Raw genomic sequence first — 16,028 nt, 5'->3', positions numbered from 1 at the left:
GACTTCCATCAGAAGATCCCTACCAGTTTTTAACCGAGTTCTTGCAGATCTGTGAGACTGTTAAGACTAATGGAGTAGATCCCTAAGTCTACAGGCTCATGCTTTTCCCTTTTGCTGTAAGAGACAGAGCTAGAACATGGTTGGACTCACAACCTCAGGATAGCCTGGACTCTTGGGATAAGCTGATCATGGCCTTCTTGGTTAAATTCTTACCTCCTCAAAAGCTGAGCAAGCTTAGAGTGGATGTTTAGACCTTCAAGAAAAAAGATGGTGAATCCCTCTATGAAGCTTGGGAAAGATACAAGCAAATGACCAAAAAGTGTCCTTCTGACATGTTTTCAGAATGGAAGATGATAGATATATTCTATTATGGTCTTCTGAGTTCTCTAAGATATCACTGGATCACTCTGCAGGTGGATCCATTCACCTAAAGAAAACGCCTGCAGAAGCTCAGGAACTTATTGAAATGGTTGCAAATAACCAATTCATGTACACTTCTGAGAGAAATTCCGTGAATAATGGGATGCCTCAGAGGAAGGGAGTTCTTGAAATTGATGCTCTGAATGCCATATTGGCTCAGAACAAAATGTTGACTCAGCAAGTCAACATGATTTCTCAAAGTCTGAATGGATGGCAAAATGCATCCAACAGTACTAAAGAGGCATCTTCTAAAGAAGAAGCTTATGATCCTGAAAACCCTGCAATGGTAGAGGTAAATTACATGGGTAAACCTTATGGAAACACCTATAATTCTTCATGGAGAAATCATCCAAATTTCTCATGGAAGGATCAACAAAAGCCTCAACAAGGCTTTAATAATGGTGGAAGAAATAGGTTTAGCAATGGCAAGCCTTTTCCATCATCTTCTCAGCAACAGACAGAGAATTCTGAGCAGAGCACCTCTAACTTGGCAAATATAGTCTCTGATCTGTCTAAGGCCACTTTAAGCTTCATGAGTGAAACAAGGTCCTCCATTAGAAATTTAGAGGCACAAGTGGGCCAGTTGAGTAAGAAAGTCACTGAAACTCCTCCTAGTACTCTCCCAAGCAATACTGAAGAGAATCCAAAAAGAGAGTGCAAGGCCATATATAATCAATATGGCCGAACCTAGAGAGGAAGGGGAGGACGTGAATCCCAATGAGGAAGACCTCATGGGACGTCTCCCAACCAAGAAGGAGTTCCTTATTGAGGATCCAAAGGAATCTGAGGCTCATATAGAGACCATAGAGATTCTATTAAACCTCCTTCTGCCATTCATGAGCTCTGAAGACTATTCTTCCTCTGAAGAGGATGAAGATGTAACTGGAGAGCAAGTTGCTCAATATCTAGGAGCTATCATAAAGCTTGATGAGCGGATAATTTATACACTTTTTGGCATTGTTTTTAGTATATTTTAGTTAGTTTTTATTATATTTTTATTAGTTTTCAGTTAAAATTCACTTTTCTGGACTTTACTATGAGTTTGTGTGTTTTTCTGTGATTTCAGGTATTTTCTAGCTGAAATTGAGGGACCTGAGCAAAAATCTGATTCAGAGGCTGAAAAGGACTACAGATGCTGTTGGATTCTGACCTCCCTGCACTCGAAGTAGATTTTATGGAGCTAAAAAAGCCTAATTGGCGCGCTCTCAATTGCATTGGAAAGTAGACATCCTGGGCTTTCCAGCAATGTATAATAGTCCATACTTTGCTCGAGATTTGATGGCCCAAACAGGCGTTCCAAGTCAGCTCAAGAATTCTGGCGTTTAACGCCGGAACTGGCACAAGAATGGGAGTTAAACGCCCAAACTGGCACAAAAGCTGGCGTTTAACTCCAAGAAAAGTCTCTACACATGAAAGCTTCAATGCTCAGCCCAAGCACACACCAAGTGGGCCCGGAAGTGGATTTTTATGTCATTTACTCATCTTTGTAAACCCTAAGCTACTAGTTCTCTACAAATATGACATTTTGCTATTGTATTAGTAGTCTTTCAATCTTTAGAGTCTTTGGATCATGTTTTTATGATTGAACCCTCTTTGGGAGGCTGGCCATTCGGCCATGCCTAGACCTTGTTCTTATGTATTTTCAACGGTGGAGTTTCTACACACCATAGATTAAGGTGTGGAGCTCTGCTGTACCTCGAGTATCAATGCAATTACTATTGTTCTTTTATTCAATTCGGCTTATTCTTGTTCTAAGATATCACTTGTTCCTCAACTTGATGAATGTGATGATCCGTGACACTCATCATCATTCTCACCTATGAACGTGTGCGTGACAACCACCTCCGTTCTACCTTAGATTGAGTGGATATCTCTTGGATTCCTTAATCAGAATCTTCGTGGTATAAGCTAGAATTGATGGCGGCATTCAAGAGAATCCGAAAGGTCTAAACCTTGTCTATGGTATTCTGGGTAGGATTCAAGGATTGAATGACTGTGACGAGCTTCAAACTCCTGAAGGCTGGGCGTTAGTGATAGACGCAAAAGAATCACTGGATTCTATTCCAACCTGATTGAGAACCGACAGATGATTAGCCGTGTTGTGACAGAGCGCATTGAACATTTTCACTGAGAGGATGGGACTATAGCCACTGACAACGGTGATGCCCAACATACAGCTTGCCATGGAAAGGAGTAAGAAGGATTGGATGAAGACAGTTGGAAAGCAGAGAGGCGGAAGGGACAGAGCATCTCCATACGCTTATCTGAAATTCTCACCAATGAATTACATAAGTATGTCTATCTTTATTTTATGCTTTATTCATAAATCATCCATAATCTGCCTGACTGAGATTTACAAGATGACCATAGCTTGCTTCATACCAACAATCTCCGTGGAATTGACCCTTACTCGCGTAAGGTTTATTACTTGGACGACCCAGTGCACTTGCTAGTTAGTTGTGCGAAGTTGTTATAAAGAGTTGAGATTGCAATTGAGCGTACCATGTTGATGGCGCCATTGATGATCACAATTTCATGCACTAAGTTTTTGGCGCCGTTGTCAGGGATTGTTTGAGTTTGGACAACTGACGGTTCATCTTGTTGCTTAGATTAGGTAATTTTACTTTTTTTTCAAAATTTTTTAAAAAAAAATACAAAAAAAAATTTTATTTTGTTCTTCAGAGTTTTTAAGAATGAATTCTAAAGTTTCATGATGATCTGTTGAAGTCTGGCTGGCTATGAAGCCATGTCTAATCTTATTGGACCGTGGTTTCAACTAATCAGCACAAGAGCTTGTTGATTTCTATCAATTCTGCTGTTGTGAGCAATGATCTGCTAAAGCTTGGCTGGCCATTGGCCATGTCTAGTGTTTTGGACCGAAGCTTTCTTTGAAAGCTTGGCTGGCTAGTAAGCCATGTCTAATTCCTGGACCGAAGTCTTAGACTAGCATTGCAATGATTCCTGGAATTCTTATTAAGAATTTTGAAACCTCTATTTTACTTCTCCATATAATTTTTGAAAAAGCACAAAAAAAAATTTATAAAATCATAAAATCAAAAATATTTTATGTTTCTTGTTTGAGTCTAGTGTCTAATTTTAAGTTTGGTGTCAATTGCATTCATCTAATTTTCAAAAAAAAAAAATTGCATGCATTGTGTTCTTCATTGATCTTCAATTTATTCTTGATGATTTCCTTGTTCTGATCTTTAAATTCTCTTGTCTTGAGTGTCTTGTTGATTCTCATATGCATTCTCAATTTGTTAGTGTCAATAGTATACAAACTTCTAAGTTTGGTGTCTTGCATGCATTGTTTATTTGATCTTAGTTTCATTTTGATTATTCCTCATCATTAAAAATTCAAAAAAAAAATTTCAAAAGTGTGTCTTTTCAAGTCAATAATACAGAGAATTGAAGATTCAGAACATGCAGTAGAGGAATTACACAGAAAAAGCTGGGCGTTCAAAATGCCCAGTGAGGAAGGAAAACTAGCGTTTAAACGCCAGCCAGGGTACCTGGTTGGGCGTTTAACACCCAAAAGGGTAGCATTTTGGGCGTTAAACGCCAGAATGAATACCATTCTGGGCGTTTAACGCTAGGATGGCACAAGAGGGAAGATTTTGTTTTTAATGCCAATTTTTTTAAGTTTTCATAATTTTTCAAAATCAAATCTTTTTCAAATCATATCTTTTCGATCATATATTTTCAAAATCAATTTCTTTCCATTTTCAAAAATACTTGCCAACAATTAATGATTTGATTCAACATTTCAAGTATGTTGCCTTTTCTGTTGAGAAAGGTTTAATGTCTTAATCATATCTTTTAAATTTCTTGTTAGCCAAGTCATTAATTTTCAAAATTAAGTCTTTTTAAATTGTTTTTCAATCATATCTTTTCAATCATATCTTTTTAAAACCATAACTTTTCAATCATATCTTATTAATCACATCTTTTTCAAAATAGTTTTCAATCATATCTTTTTTATTTCTAATTTCAAAGTCTTTTTCAAAAATCACTTTATTTCTTTCCCAATCATATTTTTCGAAAATCATTCTTCAATTTTTCAAAATTCTATTAATTATTTTAAAATCTTTTACTTTAATTTCAAAAATTCTTCCCCTCTTCTCACATCCTTCAATTTATGGACTAACACTCCTCCTCAATGCACAATTCGAATTCTATCTTTCTAGATAAGTTCGAATTCTTCTTCTACCCTCTCCTTCCATTCTTCTTTTCCACTGACACCTCAAGGAATCTCTATACTGTGACATAGAGGATTCCATACTTTCTTGTTCTCTTCTCTTTCATATGAGCAGGAACAAAGATAAAAGCATTCTTGTTGAGGCTGACCCTGAACCCGAAAGGACCTTGAAGCGAAAGTTAAGAGAAGCTAAAGCACAACTCTCTGTAGAGGACCTAACAGAAATCTTCAAACAAGAAGAAGACATGGCAGCCGAAAACAACAATGATGAGCGGATAATTTGTATACTTTTTGGCATTGTTTTTAGTATGTTTTTAGTATCTTTTAGTTAGTTTTTAGTATATTTTTATTAGTTTTTAATTAAAATTCACTTTTCTGGACTTTACTATGAGTTTGTGTGTTTTTCTGTGATTTCAGGTATTTTCTGGCTGAAATTGAGGGACCTGAGCAAAAATCTGATCCAGAGACTCAAAAGGACTGCAGATGCTGTTGGATTCTGACCTCCCTGCACTCGAAGTGGATGTTCTGGAGCTACAGAAGCCCAATTGGCGCGCTCTCAACGGCGTTGGAAAGTAGACATCCTGGGCTTTCCAGCAATATATAATAGTCCATACTTTGCCCAAGATTTGGTGGCCCAAACCGGCGTTCAAAGTCACCTCAAGAAATTCCAGCGTTAAACGCCGGAACTGGCACCTAATTGGGAGTTAAACGCCCAAACTGGCACTAAAGCTGGCGTTTAACTCCAAGGAGAGTCTCTACACGAAAAAGCTTCATTGCTCAGCCCAAGCACACACCAAGTGGGCCCGGAAGTGGATTTTTATGTCATTTACTCATCTATGTACTAGTTCTCTATAAGTAGGACCTTTTACTATTGTATCTAGGAGACTTTTGGTAGCTATCTTTGTTTTATGCTATCTTAGACCTTTGGGAGGCTGGCCATTCGGCCATGCCTAGACCTTGTTCTTATGTATTTTCAACGGTGGAGTTTCTACACACCATAGATTAAGGTGTGGAGCTCTGCTGTACCTCGAGTATTAATGCAATTACTATTGTTCTTCCATTCAATTCCACTTGTTCTTTGTCCAAGATATCACTTGTTCTTCAATATGATGAAGGTGATGATTGACGCCCATCACCATTCTCACTCATGAACAAGGTGACTGACAACCATTCTTGTTCTACAAGCATCTGAGGCTTAGTGAATATCTCTTGGATTCTTGATTGCACGATGCATGGTTGATCGCCTGACAACCGAGTGCTCGCCTGACAAACGAGCCAGCCATTCCGTGAGATCAGAGTCTTCGTGGTATAGGCAAGAACTGATGGCAGCATTCAAGAGAATCCGGAAGGTCTAACCTTGTCTGTGGTATTCTGAGTAGGATTCAATGACTGAATGACTGTGACGTGCTTCAAACCTGTAACCTACTGGGCGTTAGTGACAGACGCAAAAGAGTGATTCTATTCCGGTAGGGGAGGGAACCAAACCGGTGATTGGCAGTACTGTGACAGAGTGCGTGCATTAGCTTTCACTGCGCGGATGGGAGGTAGCTGCTGACAACAGTGAAACCCTACACGAGCTTGCCATGGAAAGGAGTAAGAAAGGATTGGATGAAGACAGTAGGAAAGCAGAGAGACGGAAGGGAAGGCATCTTCATACACTTGTCTGAAGCTCTTACACCAATGATATACATAAGTATCTCTATCTTTATCTTTATGTTATTTCGTTCATCATATACAATTGAGTTTGCCTGACTAAGATTTACAAGATGACCATAGCTTGCTTCAATGCTAACAATCTCCGTGGGATCGACCCTTACTCACGTAAGGTATTACTTGGACGACCCAGTGCACTTGCTGGTTAGTTGTGCGAAGTTGTGTAATGCCATGGTATTGAGCTACCAAGTTTTTGGAGTCATTACCGGGGATTATGAGAGTTGTGAAAAAGTATTGTTCATAATTTCGCGCACCAAGTTTTTGGCGCCGTTGCCGGGGATTGTTCAAGTTTTGAGCAAGCTTTTGGTAACAATGCCTGGGATTGTTCTAGTTTGGACAACTGACGGTTCATCTTGTTGCTTAGATTAGGTATTTATTTTTTTTCGAAATTCTTGAAGATGAATTCTAGAGTTTCATGATGATTTGTTGAAATCTGGCTGGCTGAGAAGCCATGTCTAATCTGATTGGACCGAGGTTTCAACTTATCACCACAAGAGCTTGTTGGTTTTCATCAATTTTGCTTTTGGAGCAGTGATCTGCTAAGGCTTGGCTGACCTTTGGTCATGTCTAGTGTTTTGGACCGAAGCTTTCCTTGAAAGCTTGGCTGGCTGTGAAGCCATGTCTAATTCCTGGACCGGAGTCTTAGACTAGCATTGCACTGATTCCTGGAATTCTCATTAAGAATTTTGATACCTTTTTCCACTTAATTTTCGAAAAACACAAAAAAATTACAAAATCATAAAAACAAAAAAAAAATATTTGCTGTTTCTTGCTTAAGTCTAGTGTCTCATCTTAAGTTTGGTGTCAATTGCATGCATTCATTCATGTGTCTTAAGGATCTTCAAGTAATTCTTGATGATTTCTTACTCTGATCTTTGAATTCTTTTGGCTTGAGTATTTATGTGTCTCATATAGTGTCAGTAGTACACAAACTGCTAAGTTTGGTGTCTTGCATGCATTGTTATTTGATTCTTGTTGCATTTTGATTATTAAAAAATCCAAAAATATTTTTAATTTGTGTCTTTTCAAGTCAATAATACAAAGAATTGAAGATTCAGAACATACTGCAGAGGAATTGTACAGAAAAAGCTGAGCATTCAAAAATGCCCAGTGAAGAAGGCAGACTGGCGTTTAAACGCCAGCCAGGGTACCTGGTTGGGCGTTTAACGCCCAAAAAGGGTGCATTTTGGGCGTTAAACGCCAGAATGTATACCATTCTGGGCGTTTAACGCCAGGATGGTGCTAGGGGAAGATTTTGTTTTCAAATCAATTTTTTTTCAAGTTTTCAAAGTTTTTCAAAACCAAATCTTTTTCAAATCATATCTTTTCAATCAAATGTTTTCAAAATCAATTTCTTTCCTTTTTCAAAGATACTTACTAACAATTAATGATTTGATTGAACATTTTTTGCCTTTTCTATTAAGGAAGGTTTTATGTTTGAATCATATCTTTTCTTGTTAGGCAAGTCATCAATTTTTTAAATCATATCTTTTCAAATTGTTTTCAAATCATATCTTTTAAAATTGTTTTCAAATCATATCTTCTCAATCACATCTTTTTAAAACCATAACTTTTCAATCAAATCTTTTTAATCACATTTTTTTTCAAAATAGCTTTCAATCAAATCTTTTTAATTTCTAATTTCAAAATCTTTTTCAAAAATCACTTGATTTCTTTTTCACTTTTAATTTTCGAAAATTATCAATCAAATTTTCAAAATGTTTTCAAAATCTTTTAATTGAATTTTCGAAAATTTTCTTCCCTCCTTCTCACATCCTTCTATTTATGGAGTACCACTCCTTCTAAATGCACAATTCGAACCTTATCTAAGTAAAGTTCGAATTCTTCTTCTCCTTCTTCTTACTATTTCTCTTTTCCTCTGACACCTCAAGGAATCTCTATACAGTGACATAGAGGATTCCATATTTTCCTTTTCTCTCCTCTTTCATATGAGCAGGAGCAGAGACAAAAGCATTCTTGTTGAAGCTGATCCTGAACCTGAAAGGACCTTGAAGAGAAAGCTAAGAGAAGCTAAAGCACAACTCTCTTTAGAGGACCTGACCGAATTCTTCAAGGAAGAAGAACACATGGCAGCTGAAAACAACAACAATGCCAACAATGCAAGGAAGGTGCTGGGTGACTTCACTGCACCTACTCCTGATTTTTATGGGAGAAGCATCTCTATCCCTGCCATTGGAGCAAACAACTTTGAGCTTAAGCCTCAATTAGTTTCTCTAATGCAACAGAATTGCAAGTTCCATGGACTTCCAATGGAAGATCCTCATCAGTTCTTAGCTGAATTCTTGCAAATCTGTGACACAGTCAAGACTAATGGGGTTAACCCTGAAGTCTACAGACTGATGCTATTCCCTTTTGCTGTAAGAGACAGAGCTAGAATATGGTTGGATTCTCAACCTAAAGAAAGCCTGGACTCTTGGGAAAGCTAGTCAATGCCTTCTTGGCAAAGTTCTTTCCACCACAAAGATGGAGTAAGCTTAGAGTGGAAGTCCAAACCTTCAGACAGAAGGATGGAGAATCCCTCTATGAAGCTTGGGAAAGATACAAACAATTAATCAGAAGATGTCCCTCAGACATGCTTTCTGAATGGAGCATCATAGGTATTTTCTATGATGGTCTCTCTGAACTATCCAAGATGTCTTTGGATAGCTCTGCTGGAGGATCTCTTCATCTGAAGAAGACGCCTACAGAAGCTCAAGAATTGATTGAAATGGTTGCAAATAACCAATTCATGTACACTTCTGAAAGGAATCCTGTGAACAATGGGACTAGTCAGAAGAAAGGAGTTCTTGAGATTGACACTCTGAATGCCATATTGGCTCAGAACAAGATATTGACTCAACAAGTCAATTTAATTTCTCAAAGTCTGTCTGGAATGCAAAATGCACCAAACAGTACTAAGGATGCTTCATCTGAGGAAGAAGCTTATGATCCTGAGAACCCTTCAATGGAAGAGGTGAATTACCTAGGAGAACCCTATGGAAACACCTATAATTCTTCATGGAGAAATCACCCAAATTTCTCATGGAAGAATCAAGAGAGACCTCAACAAGGTTTCAATAACAATAATGGTGGAAGAAATAGGCTTGGCAATAGCAAACCTTTTCCATCATCTTCTCAGCAACAGACAGAGAGTTCTAAGCAGAATACTTCTGACTTAGCAACAATGGTCTCTGATCTAATAAAGACCACTCAAAGTTTCATGAATGAAACAAGGTCCTCCATCAGAAATTTGGAAGGACAAGTGGGTCAGCTGAGCAAGAAAGTTACTGAACTCCCTCCTAGTACTCTCCCAAGTAATACAGAAGAAAATCCAAAAGGAGAGTGCAAAGCCATAACCATGGCCGAATGTGGAGAGGAAAGAGAGGAGGAGGACGCCACTGAGGAAGACCTCAGTGGGTGTATACCAATCTCCTCTGAGTTCCAATGGGAATCTGAGGCTCAAAATGAGACCATAGAGATTCCATTGGACTTACTTCTGCCATTCATGAGCTCTGATGAGTATTCTTCCTCTGAAGAGGATGAGTATGTCACTGAAGAGCAAGTTGCTAAATACCTTGGAGCAATCATGAAGCTAAATGACAAGTTATTTGGAAATGAGACTTGGGAGGATGAACCTCCCTTGCTCACCAAAGAACTGGATGACTTGTCTAGGCAGAAACTGCCTCAAAAGAGGCAAGATCCTGGGAAGTTTTCTATACCTTGTACCATAGGCACCATGACCTTCAAGAAGGCCTTGTGTGACTTAGGATCAAGTGTAAACCTCATGCCCCTCTCTGTAATGGAGAAATTAGGGATCTTTGAGGTGCAAGCTGCAAGAATCTCATTAGAGATGGCAGACAATTCAAGAAAACAAGCTCATGGACTTGTAGAGAATGTTTTGGTGAAGATTGAAGACCATTACATCCCTACTGATTTCATAGTCCTAGAGACTGGGAAGTGCATGGATGAATCCATCATCCTTGGCAGACCCTTCCTAGCCACAGCAAAGGCTGTGATTGATGTTGATAGAGGAGAGTTGATCATTCAAGTGAATGGAGAATCCTTGGTGTTTAAGGCCCAAGGACATCCCTCTATCATCATGGAGAGGAAGCATGAAGAGCTTCTCTCAAAACAGAGCCAAGCAGAGCCCCCACAGTCAAACTCTAAGTTTGGTGTTGGGAGGCCACAACCAAACTCTAAGTTTGGTGTTGAACCCCCACATTCAAACTCTAAGTTTGGTGTTGGGAGGTTCCAACACGGTTCTGAGCATTTCTGAGGCTCCATGAGAGTCCTCTGTCAAGCTAATGACATTAAAGAAGCGCTTGTTGGGAGGCAACCCAATGTTTTATAGTTAACTATTTTCTTTTGTTATTTTATCTTTTTTGTAGGTTGATGATCATAAGAAGTCACAAAATCAATGAAAAAAAGCAAAAACAGAATGAAAAACAGGAAGAAAAACAGCACACCCTGGAGGAAGAAGCTGCTGGCGTTTAAACGCCAGTAAGCCTAGCAGTTGGGCGTTTAACGCCCAGTCTGGCACCATTCTGGGCGTTTAACGCCAGAAAGGGGCACCAGACTGGCGTTAAACGCCAGAAAAGGGCAACAACCTGGCGTTAAACGCCAGGAATGGGCACCAGCCCGGCGTTTAACGCCAGAAATAGCTCAAAACGTGATTTTGAGCAACAATTGGTGCAGGGATGACTTTTCCTTGACACCACAGGATCTGTGGACCCCACAGGACCCCACCATCACTCTCTCTCTTCTCCCCCCATTCACCAATCACCTCAATACCTCTTCCCCAAAAAAACCCTTCACCTATCAAATCCCATCTTTCTCTTCACCACTCACATCCATCCTTCATAAAACCCCACCAACCTCACCCTTCAAATTCAAAGCACTTTCCTTCCCAAACCCACCCATAATGGCCGAACCATTACCCCCCCTCTCTCCTATATATACCCTTCTTCAACCCTTCATTTTCACACAACCTAAACACCCTTTCTTACCCTTCTTGGCCGAACACACCACCTTCTCCCTCTTCTTCATTTCTTCTTCTTCTACTCTCTTCTTTCTTCTTTTGCTCGAGGACGAGCAAACATTTTAAGTTTGGTGTGGTAAAAGCGTTGCTTTTTCATAACCATTATGGCATCCAAGGCCGGAGAAACCTCTAAAAAGAGGAAAGGGAAGGCAAAAGCTTCCACCTCCGAGTCATGGGAGATGGATAGATTCCTCTCAAGGGTGCATCAAGTCCACTTCTATGAAGTTGTGGCCTTGAAGAAGGTGATCCCCGAGGTCCCCTTTTCACTCAAAAAGGGTGAATATCCGGAGATCCGCCATGAGATCCGAAGAAGAGGTTGGGAAGTACTTACCAACCCCATTCAACAAGTCGGAATCTTGATGGTTCAAGAGTTCTATGCCAATGCATGGATCACCAAGAACCATGACCAAAGTGTGAACCCGAATCCAAAGAATTATCTCACTATGGTTCGGGAAAATACTTGATTTTAGTCCGGAGAGTGTGAGGGTGGCGTTCAACTTGCCTATGATGCAAGGAGATGAGCATCCTTACACTAGAAGGGTCAACTTTGATCTAAGGTTGGACCAAGTCCTCACAACCATATGTGAAGAGGGCGCACAATGGAAGCAAGATTCAAGAGGAAAGCCGTTCAATTGAGAAGGCATGACCTCAAGCCCGTGGCTAGAGGATGGTTAGAGTTCATACAACGCTCAATCATTCCCACTAGCAACCGGTCCGAAGTTACCATAGACCGGGCCATCATGATCCATAGCATCATGATTGGAGAAGAAATAGAAGTTCATGAGGTTATAGCCCAAGAACTCTACAAGGTGGCGGACAAGACCTCCACTTTGGCAAGGTTAGCCTTTCCTCATCTCATCTGTCACCTCTGTTATTCAGTTGGAGTTGACATAGAGGGAGATACCCCCATTGATGAGGACAAGCCCATCACCAAGAAAAAGATGGAGTACACAAGAGACCCCTCTCACCATGAGATCCCTGAGATTCCTCAAGGGATGCACTTTCCTCCACAAAACTATTGGGAGCAACTAAACACCTCCCTAGGAGAATTGAGTTCCAACATGGGACAACTAAGGGTGGAGCATCAAGAACACTCCATTCTCCTCCATGAAATTAGAGAAGACCAAAGAATCATGAGGGAGGAGCAACAAAGACAAGGAAGAGACATTGAGGAGCTCAAGCACTCCATAGGATCTTCAAGAGCAAGAAAGAGCCGCCATCACTAAGGTGGACCCGTTCCTTGATTTCCTTGTTCTTTATTCTTCTGTTTTTCGATTTTTATGCTTTATGTTATCCATGTTTGTGTCTTGTGATCATTAGTGTCTTAGTGTCTATGCCTTAAAGTTATGAATGTCCTATGAATCCATCACCTTTCTTGAATAAAAATGTGCTTAATTGAAAAGGAAAGAATTGCATGAATTCTGAATTTTATAATAGTTTAATTATTTTGATGTGGTGGCAACACTTTTGTTCTCTGAATGTATGCTTGAACAGTGCATATGTCTTTTGAACTTGTGGTTCATAAATGTTGGCTCTTGAAAGAATGATGAAAAAGGAGACATGTTACTGAGGATCTGAAAAATCATTAAAAATGATTCTTGAAGCAAGAAAAAGCAGTGAATACAAAAAAAAAGGGAAGAAGCAAACGAAAAAAAAAAATTGAAAAAAAAAGAGAAAGAAAAAGAAAGAAATAAAGTTGTGATCCAAGGCAAATAAGAGTGTGCTTAAGAACCCTGGACACCTCTAATTGGGGACTTTAGCAAAGCTGAGTCACAATCTGAAAAGGTTCACCCAATTATGTGTCTGTGGCATGTATGTATCCGGTGGTAATACTGGAAGACATAGTGCTTTGGGCCACAGCCAAGACTCAATAAATAGCTATGTTCAAGAATCATCATACTTTACTAGGAGAATCATTAACACTATCTGGATTCTAAGTTCCGAAGGAAGCCAATCATTCTGAATTACAAGGGATAGAGTGAGATGCCAAAACTATTCAGAGGCAAAAAGATAAAAGCCCCGCTCATCTAATTAATACTGATCTTCATAGATGTTTTTGGAGTTCATTGCATATTCTCTTCTTTTTATCTTATTTGATCTTCAGTTGCTTGGGGACAAGCAACAATTTAAGTTTGGTGTTGTGATGAGCGGATAATTTGTATACTTTTTGGCATTGTTTTTAGTATGTTTTTAGTATCTTTTAGTTAGTTTTTAGTATATTTTTATTAGTTTTTAATTAAAATTCACTTTTCTGGACTTTACTATGAGTTTGTGTGTTTTTCTGTGATTTCAGGTATTTTCTGGCTGAAATTGAGGGACCTGAGCAAAAATCTGATCCAGAGACTCAAAAGGACTGCAGATGCTGTTGGATTCTGACCTCCTTGCACTCGAAGTGGATTTTCTGGAGCTACAGAAGCCCAATTGGCGCGCTCTCAACGGCGTTGGAAAGTAGACATCCTGGGCTTTCCAGCAATATATAATAGTCCATACTTTGCCCAAGATTTGGTGGCCCAAACCGGCGTTCAAAGTCACCTCAGAAATTCCAGCGTTAAACGCCGGAACTGGCACCTAATTGGGAGTTAAACGCCCAAACTGGCACTAAAGCTGGCGTTTAACTCCAAGGAGAGTCTCTACACGAAAAGCTTCATTGCTCAGCCCAAGCACACACCAAGTGGGCCCGGAAGTGGATTTTTATGTCATTTACTCATCTATGTACTAGTTCTCTATAAGTAGACCTTTTACTATTGTATCTAGGAGACTTTTGGTAGCTATCTTTGTTTTTATGCTATCTTAGACCTTTGGGAGGCTGGCCATTCGGCCATGCCTAGACCTTGTTCTTATGTATTTTCAACGGTGAGTTTCTACACACCATAGATTAAGGTGTGGAGCTCTGCTGTACCTCGGTATTAATGCAATTACTATTGTTCTTCCATTCAATTCCACTTGTTCTTTGTCCAAGATATCACTTGTTCTTCAATATGATGAAGGTGTGATGACGCCCATCACCATTCTCACTCATGAACAAGGTGACTGACAACCATTCTTGTTCTACAAGCATCTGAGGCTTAGTGAATATCTCTTGGATTCTTGATTGCACGATGCATGGTTGATCGCCTGACAACCGAGTGCTCGCCTGACAAACGAGCCAGCCATTCCGTGAGATCAGAGTCTTCGTGGTATAGGCAAGAACTGATGGCAGCATTCAAGAGAATCCGGAAGGTCTAACCTTGTCTGTGGTATTCTGAGTAGGATTCAATGACTGAATGACTGTGACGTGCTTCAAACCTGTAACCTACTGGGCGTTAGTGACAGACGCAAAAGAGTGATTCTATTCCGGTAGGGGAGGGAACCAAACCGGTGATTGGCAGTACTGTGACAGAGTGCGTGCATTAGCTTTCACTGCGCGGATGGGAGGTAGCTGCTGACAACAGTGAAACCCTACACGAGCTTGCCATGGAAAGGAGTAAGAAAGGATTGGATGAAGACAGTAGGAAAGCAGAGAGACGGAAGGGAAGGCATCTTCATACACTTGTCTGAAGCTCTTACACCAATGATATACATAAGTATCTCTATCTTTATCTTTATGTTATTTTCGTTCATCATCATATACAATTGAGTTTGCCTGACTAAGATTTACAAGATGACCATAGCTTGCTTCAATGCTAACAATCTCCGTGGGATCGACCCTTACTCACGTAAGGTATTACTTGGATGACCCAGTGCACTTGCTGGTTAGTTGTGCGAAGTTGTGTAATGCCATGGTATTGAGCTACCAAGTTTTTGGAGTCATTACCGGGGATTATGAGAGTTGTGAAAAAGTATTGTTCACAATTTCGCGCACCAAACAACAATGCCAACAATGCAAGGAAGGTGCTGGGTGACTTTACTGCACCTACTCCCGACTTCTATGGGAGAAGCATATCTATCCCTGCCACTGGAGCACACAACTTTGAGCTTAAGCCTTAATTAGTTTCTCTAATGCAACATAATTGCAAGTTCCATAGACTTCTATTGGAAGATCCTCATCAGTTTTTAGCTGAATTCTTGCAAATCTGTGACACTGTCAAGACTAATTGGGTTGACCCTGAGGTCTACAGACTTATGCTATTCCCTTTTGCTGTAAGAGACAGAGCTAGGATATGGTTGGACTCACAACCTAAAGAAAGCCTGAACTCTTGGGAAAAGCTATTCAATGCCTTCTTGGCAAAGTTCTTTCCACCTCAAAAATTGAGTAAGCTTAGAGTGGAAGTCCAAACCTTCAGACAGAAGGAAGGTGAATCCCTCTATGAAGCTTGGAAAAGATACAAACAATTGATCAGAAAGTGCCCTTTTGACATGCTTTATGAATGGAGCATCATAGGTATCTTCTATGATGGTCTGTCTGAACTGTCCAAGATATCATTGGATAGCTCTGCTGGAGGATCTCTTCATCTAAAGAAGACGCCTGCAGAAGCTCAAGAACTCATTGAAATGGTTGCAAATAACCAATTTATGTACACTTCTGAAAGGAATCCTGTGAACAATGGGACAAATCAGAAGAAAGGAGTTCTTGATATTAATACTCTAAATGCCATATTGGCTCAGAACAAAATATTGACTCAGCAAGTCAATATGATTTCTCAAAGTCTGTCCGGAATGCAAGCTGCACCAGGCAGTACT

General features: G+C 39.8%; 3 non-coding genes across 3 annotated transcripts; all 3 read right to left on the bottom strand.

The window, feature by feature from the left end:
* Window positions 1-230: 230 nt before the first annotated feature.
* LOC130978424 (small nucleolar RNA R71) lies at window positions 231-334 on the bottom strand. Its single transcript, XR_009086069.1, has one exon. It is a non-coding gene; the product is annotated as a small nucleolar RNA R71 (small nucleolar RNA).
* Window positions 335-8,822: 8,488 nt separating this feature from the next.
* On the bottom strand, window positions 8,823-8,930 carry LOC130978133 (small nucleolar RNA R71). The gene has a single exon (XR_009085793.1). It is a non-coding gene; the product is annotated as a small nucleolar RNA R71 (small nucleolar RNA).
* A 6,672-nt stretch (window positions 8,931-15,602) lies between these two features.
* Window positions 15,603-15,710, bottom strand: LOC130978110 (small nucleolar RNA R71). The gene has a single exon (XR_009085772.1). It is a non-coding gene; the product is annotated as a small nucleolar RNA R71 (small nucleolar RNA).
* Between the last annotated feature and the right edge of the window lie 318 nt (window positions 15,711-16,028).

Source organism: Arachis stenosperma, chromosome 4, assembly GCF_014773155.1.
Source record: "Arachis stenosperma cultivar V10309 chromosome 4, arast.V10309.gnm1.PFL2, whole genome shotgun sequence".
NCBI classification, from domain to species: Eukaryota; Viridiplantae; Streptophyta; class Magnoliopsida; order Fabales; family Fabaceae; genus Arachis; species Arachis stenosperma.
Note: the sequence above shows the minus strand (reverse complement) of the source record. Positions and strands in the feature narration are given on the sequence as shown.